At 37.4% G+C, this 6594-nt stretch overlaps 1 non-coding gene across 1 annotated transcript; it reads left to right on the top strand.

The window, feature by feature from the left end:
- Positions 1 to 366: 366 nt before the first annotated feature.
- Positions 367 to 473, top strand: LOC141597812 (small nucleolar RNA R71). Its single transcript, XR_012523026.1, has one exon. It is a non-coding gene; the product is annotated as a small nucleolar RNA R71 (small nucleolar RNA).
- The last annotated feature ends 6121 nt before the right edge of the window (positions 474 to 6594 follow it).

Below are 6594 nucleotides of genomic sequence, written 5' to 3' on the forward strand. Positions count from 1 at the left end.
GTATGACCACTCCCTCCACAAAGTTCACAACTCGCGACTTGAGCAACTTCTTCCATGGGCGGCCCATATGAGGTCGCGGCTTGGTTCACTTGATTCTTTGAAAACTTCTCAAATTGCTTTGTGAGCAAGTCGAGCTTGGCATTTGTCTCGGAGTTGGAGGCATTTTCCTTAGGAAATTTCCCGTTCCTTCGTAGCATGTTCCCTCTAGAACCATAGTTTGCCTCCGAGTCTACCATTTTTTTGATCAATGCCGTGCCCTCTTCATCATTCAAGTGGTCAAAACCTCCCCCCGCGGAGGCATTTACCATCTCCTTAGTTCTTGGTAGTAGAGTTTGGAAGAATGTTTGAGTAATGTACCATTCCGGTATTCCATGGTGGGGGCAACTTGCTATCAAATCTTGATAACGGTCCCAAGCCTCACCTAAGGACTCCCCATCCTCTTGTTGGAACGTATGGATCTCGTTGCGGAGCATCGCGGTCTTTGAGGAAGGGTAGTACTTGGCCATAAATGCTTGGGCTAAGTCATCCCAAGTAGTGAAAGTATCCGGTGGGTGAATGTTCAACCACCGGTCCGCTTTGCCAACGTCAAAAAACGGAAACAACATCATTCTCAAGGTGTCTTCGGACACCCCATTCTTCTTCATCATCGAAACTTTCCTCTTAAACTTCCGGAGATGAGCATGGGCATCCTCCTCAATATGACCTCCAAACAAGTCCTTCTCAACTAACCCGACTTGGGCGGGATGCATTTCAAAGTTGTTTGGGGCCAAGGTGCCAAAATTGATGGGATTACATGAATCATTATGGTTAGGCCGGTTGTGATCTCTAAGAGCCATTTGTGGTGGGTGGTTTGGTTCTTGATGTGGTGGTGTTTGAGGTGGACTATTGTAATTAAGGAAGTTATGAAAGGGGTTCTCTACTAAAGTCTCAATTGTGGTATTTGGTTGAATCGTAGTTGTTGTATCAAAATTTTGTGGGATGTGTGAGTTTGGTTGATCAATGTTTGCTTGGGTGGAATTATTCCTTACTCTTTCAAGAGTCCTAGTCCTCAAGGTTCTAAAAAGCCTCTCGGGGTCGGAGTTGAATAGAAGAGCTTGGTGATTCCTTCTAGGCATACACTTAACAAATCGTAAGTCTCCTAGTGTTTTTACACACTAGGGAAAGGCAAAAATCACACACACTCTACAAACAACAATCAACTACTAAAGCAAACTAACAATCGAGACAAGATTAAAGCAAAGACTCTAAATAAAACTAAGCATAACCTAACGCCATCCCAACAACGCGCCATTTGATAATTAGGAAATTTGTCGTCTACTTCCTATACCAAAACTATTTGTAAAACCCGAAAAAGCGTAGTATTTAGTCGGGGTCGAACTCAAGGATGGCGGGGGTTGCTACAAAGTTCGATTAGGAGTCAAGTTTAATCAAAATTAAAAGAAAGGGTTTTGGTTATAATCACTAGAGCGAAAGACAAACAAGTTGATGATAATGAATACGGTTAATTAAAAGCTAGGGCCTTCGGGGTCATCAATATGGTTTAGGGGCAAACATGAAGATCAAAAAGGGTCAATGGTGAGAGATTAACCTAAGATGAAGAACCAATGTCTTGGCTATCTTAAAGGTGGCTACTAATTTTCATTAAGTATCACACCCCTCCTAGACACACATCAAGACCCCCAAAAACTTTCATTCCAAGGGAGAATTAAGCAATAATGGAAGAAAGGCAAAAGCTTTCACTTGAGCAAATCAACAAACACCTTGAGTGCAATGAATAGGAAAGTTAAACAATTTCACCAAAGACCAAAATATTCAAAGAATCATGCCCATAAATTCCATAAAGAGAAATTATGCTAAATAGAGAAGAAAAGCAAACAACACAAGGAGGAGACATGATGAATGTTATAGCAATATCAAAAGACAAGGAAAATGTAAACAAATGATAAACAAGTAAAAGAAAGGAGAGGAATTATACCAACAAAAGGAAAGATGAATGCTTGATTGATTAATAAGAAGGAAAACCCTTCAAAATCCCCAATACAAACTTCAACAAACAAGTGTAAACAATTGACTATTACTAGAACTAACTAATTCTTGCTAAATATTAATAATAATTATTGAAAGATTAGAACTTGATTAAGGAGGTATTACAATAAATATGGAATGTTTCTCAGATCTAGGGTTATGTGCAAAAGGGTTTAAGGAGGGGGTATTTATAGGCTATCATTGGATTAAGGGAGGAAAGAATGGAAAAGCCCATTTGCGTGTAAAGTGCTCCTGTGCCGGCGGGCCGGCTGCCGGCCTCCAGTGCCGGCAGCGCGTTCATCAAAAACTGAGGAAGAATTGAGGTTGTGTAATTCCCTGCCGGTGGGCCGGCTGCCGGCCTGCCGGCAGAGGATTCCTCTTCCTGAGATTTTCTTCCATTTCTTCATGTCAGGTGCCTTCTGCCGGCGGGCCGGCTGCCGGCTACCTGTACCGGCAGCGCGTTCTCACTTCTTTTGCCAAAAACTTCTTCAAAAATTTGACTAAGTATGGAATGGTGTTCCCTGCCGGTGGGCCGGCTGCCGGCCTGCCGGCAGAGAACACTCTCTTGGCTGGTTTCCTCCATTTTCTCCATATAGCCATATCCTCTACCGGTGGGCGGCCGCCGCTGCGGTTCGCGAGATTTCTTCTTCAAAATCCTCCATCTCCCTTTTCTTCATGTAAAGGCATTAGAATGCCTTTTCTTGCCCCAATTCCTTCATACTTGACTCGGTTCCTACAAAAGGGCACACAAAATGACAAGTACGGGGATCGAGCACAAATGCAAGGAAAGGCACACGAAACCGACTCGTTATGAGCCGGAATGCGTCAAAGAAAGAGGGAAATAAGGTGTAAATAATTCACATATCAGTTATAGAAAGTCAGAGTTAAAACGATTTCATGCAATCGTTGAAGTTGTTTATTTCTAATATTATCATTGTAGAAATTTTTCTCTGTCAAATGCTAAGTAAATGTCATTCTTTACCTCTTTTTCCTATTATGACATGTTACTTTTTCATAAAGTATTTATTTTTTTAAATAAAGTCCAGCTTTTTCCTAAGGTTTTTGTAAGACAATTACAGAGTTGGTAATAATTACCATTTTGAATCTTTTGTAAGTATTTTAAATATTCAAAAAAGTTTCTAAATAAAATTATCTTTATTATTAAACGAATTTCACCAAGTAGTTAAAATCGAACAACTTAGATTTTTGACAATATTTATGTTTGTAAGAAATTAAGTGTATTTTATAATTTATGTTTATAAAATATATAATTTTAACATTTTTGTACGTTTATTATATGACTTTTTTTTGCTTTATAAATATTTTTAAAATAAATATTCTTTATAACATTATTTTTCTATTTTTATGTTAGTAAAGAATAATCGATAAATTATTAGATGCACTTCTATTTTTTTTCTTATAAAATATTAGATTTACTTCTATTAAGATTACTTTGTCATAAATTATTAGATCTACTTTGATTAGGAGACTTTTCTAATAAGTTATTAAGAGGAAAAAGCTAGATCTACACTCATTAGGAATTCTTAAAAAGTTGGACTTTCTAATATTGCTCGAAAAGTTTCTGCTTTATATATATGTATTGATTAATGAGGTAAGTATAAAATGATTAATGAAGATAAAATTCAAAAATTGGCTATTTTTCAGTTTGGTGTTGTCTGTTTTGTCTGTTGTCTTGATATATTAAGACCGACCTAGTCATACAATTAATACGGTCAACAGTCTTCTACGAGATAAAATGCAAATCTACACACTGGTTACCATTCATGTTTAATGAGTATAAACAAGGTGGTTTATGAATATATGCTCATCGGAAATTAAATTGTCATTATTTAACAATTTGCTTACATGGTGACCTATGACTCTATGAGTTATAAGTGGATGGACAAAAATTAAATGTTACTACCTCCGATTATTTAGAATTGTCCCACTTATTAAGATTTGTGAGAGGAGTATTTTAATTAAATGGGACAATTCTAAAAAATCAGGGGGCGTCACAAGGTGAAGCTGGAGCGGATACATACCATATTACGTTAATATGGTAAAAAGTGATCCATTTTTTTGCAACCAACTAATTAATGATATGATTTGACATTACACAATAAAAAAATATAAAAAAAGGGCAATTTCTCATGCAACACGGCTGCTAGAGACTTTTTTGTCCATTGCCCGTAAGTCACTTCATCTTTTTTTTTCCTTCATCTCTCTAGAAACCAAAAAAAAAAAAAAATGGGGCATCATCAACAACCTTGAATTAGGTGGTAGCATCTCCATTTTCATCATCAATTAATTTCCCCTCTCTAAAAACCTTAACTCTTCATAAACCTCATCTCCATTATCAAGATCTTAGTCTTCAACAACAACGATCTTCATCTCCATCTTCAACAACAATCATCTCCGTCGCTCCATCTAAGGTAGTAACATTTTCATCTCCATCTTTATATTAACGGTATGCTCGAAGAATTTTATTTTATTAAAAATGAATTCATTGGTTGATTTTTTTGGGTGAAAATGTTACTAATTTTATTTTTACATTATACGCCTTTGCATGTATATTTAAACTTGAGTCATCGATTGAATTAATTTTATTTTGTTAAAATGGAGTCAGGTTGATTTATTATTATTTTTTCTTAAAAAAAGGAGTCATTAATAGTATTTTCATCTCTATTTTTTCTTATATACCTTGATATTTATGTTTGTTTAATTTTGCATTTAAACTGGTTTAATTATCTATTTTTTTGAATCACATAGTTGCAGCCTTGGATGAGAAGGGTAAAGGATAACATACGATGGCACTGTGCAATGGTAACATTATACTCTGAAATAATACCATTTTATTTATGTTTGTTTGGATTTACCTCAAATCCTCTTATAACGATTACATATATGAATAAACATAGTGACATGTGTGGTTGTGTTAAGAATGTTAATTACCACCTTAGTTAGGAGATGTAACTATTTGTAATACTACGGTTTTATGAGTCTTTGGGTACTCTATCGAGTGGGGCTTACTCTGTCGAGTAAGTAGTTTTTGACGCAAAACAGTAGTCTGCCTGTTGGGTACTCGATCGAGTAGAGGGCACTCGATCGAGTAAGTGCCTTACTCGATCGAGTAAGTGGTTTTACGGGTGATATTTGACGGGTTTTGTTAATAATGCGGGAATGGTATATAAGGCTTTCGTCACTTTTCTCAAAACACTTTTACAACCTAAAAACCTTCAAGAGAAGATTGGGGGTTACGTTGAATCATCCGCGCCGCATTATTAGCAAATCCCGGAGCTAGAGGTGTCGGATTTCATCGTTCTTTACACCGTTGTGATCCTTGTGTCGAGGGTAAGCTTTGCATATAATTTTTATTCTGTTTTGTCAAAGTTGGTTAAACCTTAATTGGGTGATTTGGGGGTTTTGGGGAGTATTGTTGATGTTAGATTGTGATTGTATGATTGTATGCTTGTTAGGAAGTAATTTCAGTGAAGGACGATGTTGATTAGTTGATTGTGACGATCTTGGTGATTGTTGTTCCAGGTAGGATTTCCCTACTCGGTATTAATTACATAATGTGTGTGATTGTGCTGTAGTTAGTGATTGTTGATTGATTCAGACGGTTGTGATTTCGTATTGTTGATTGATTCAGACGGTTGTGATTTCGTATTGTTGATTGATTCAGACGGTTGTTGATTTTGTGTTGTGAATACTGTTTAACTGTCTGTGATCTTCGGGGTATGTCCCTGGCTGAGTGGAGTCACTTGCGGGAGTGGCTTCACGCCCTTGATTCACCTTCTGTGGAACCCGTCACAGAAGGGATGTTCACATTAATGAACATGGGTTTATCGCTCGATGGAGATGAGCGGGGCTTAGGTGGGAACGGCTGCGGTCCCCCACTGGCGGTGTAGAGAATCTGTTGCGATGGGTACTCTGGCTGGACTACACACTTTTAGTGTGTAGTAAGTTGTGTGGAGATTGATTATGGAGTTTGGAGGATTGTTGTGTTGTTGAGCTGTTTGTGTACTTGTTTCGTTGTGGCTTTGTGTTGTGTAATTAGTACTGACCCCGTTTAATGTTTTAAAAACTGTCTTTGATCCATTCGGGGTGGTGAGCGATTCTTCGAAAGGTATGATGTGACGCATATGGGATAGCTGGGATGAGTCATCACGTGGCTGTTAGAAGAGTCTTCCGCTGTGTCAGACGATGTCTTATAGTTGTGACAGTTTTGGCTAGTAGACATTTTTGAGCACTTTGTATTTCAGTTTAATAGTTTTGGTTTGGACATGTAATCACTTAAACCGTATTTACTTTTAAAGTATGTTTCTTTATTGTCTTATGATTATCATTGCCTCGGGTAACCGAGATGGTGACGTTTCCATACCTTAAGTGGTCCTGGTAAGGCACTTGGAGTATGGGGCTGGCACACTATTATACGAGCGTTTGATTTTACCTCAAAGCCTATAAAATGAAAACATATACGAGCAAAAATGGTGACATGGGGGTTTCTGTAGCAATGTTATCACCTTAAACTGGAATGTGGTCATTATACAATATGTTTGTTTGATT

This window comes from Silene latifolia, chromosome 8 (genome assembly GCF_048544455.1).
Source record: "Silene latifolia isolate original U9 population chromosome 8, ASM4854445v1, whole genome shotgun sequence".
Taxonomy (NCBI): domain Eukaryota; kingdom Viridiplantae; phylum Streptophyta; class Magnoliopsida; order Caryophyllales; family Caryophyllaceae; genus Silene; species Silene latifolia.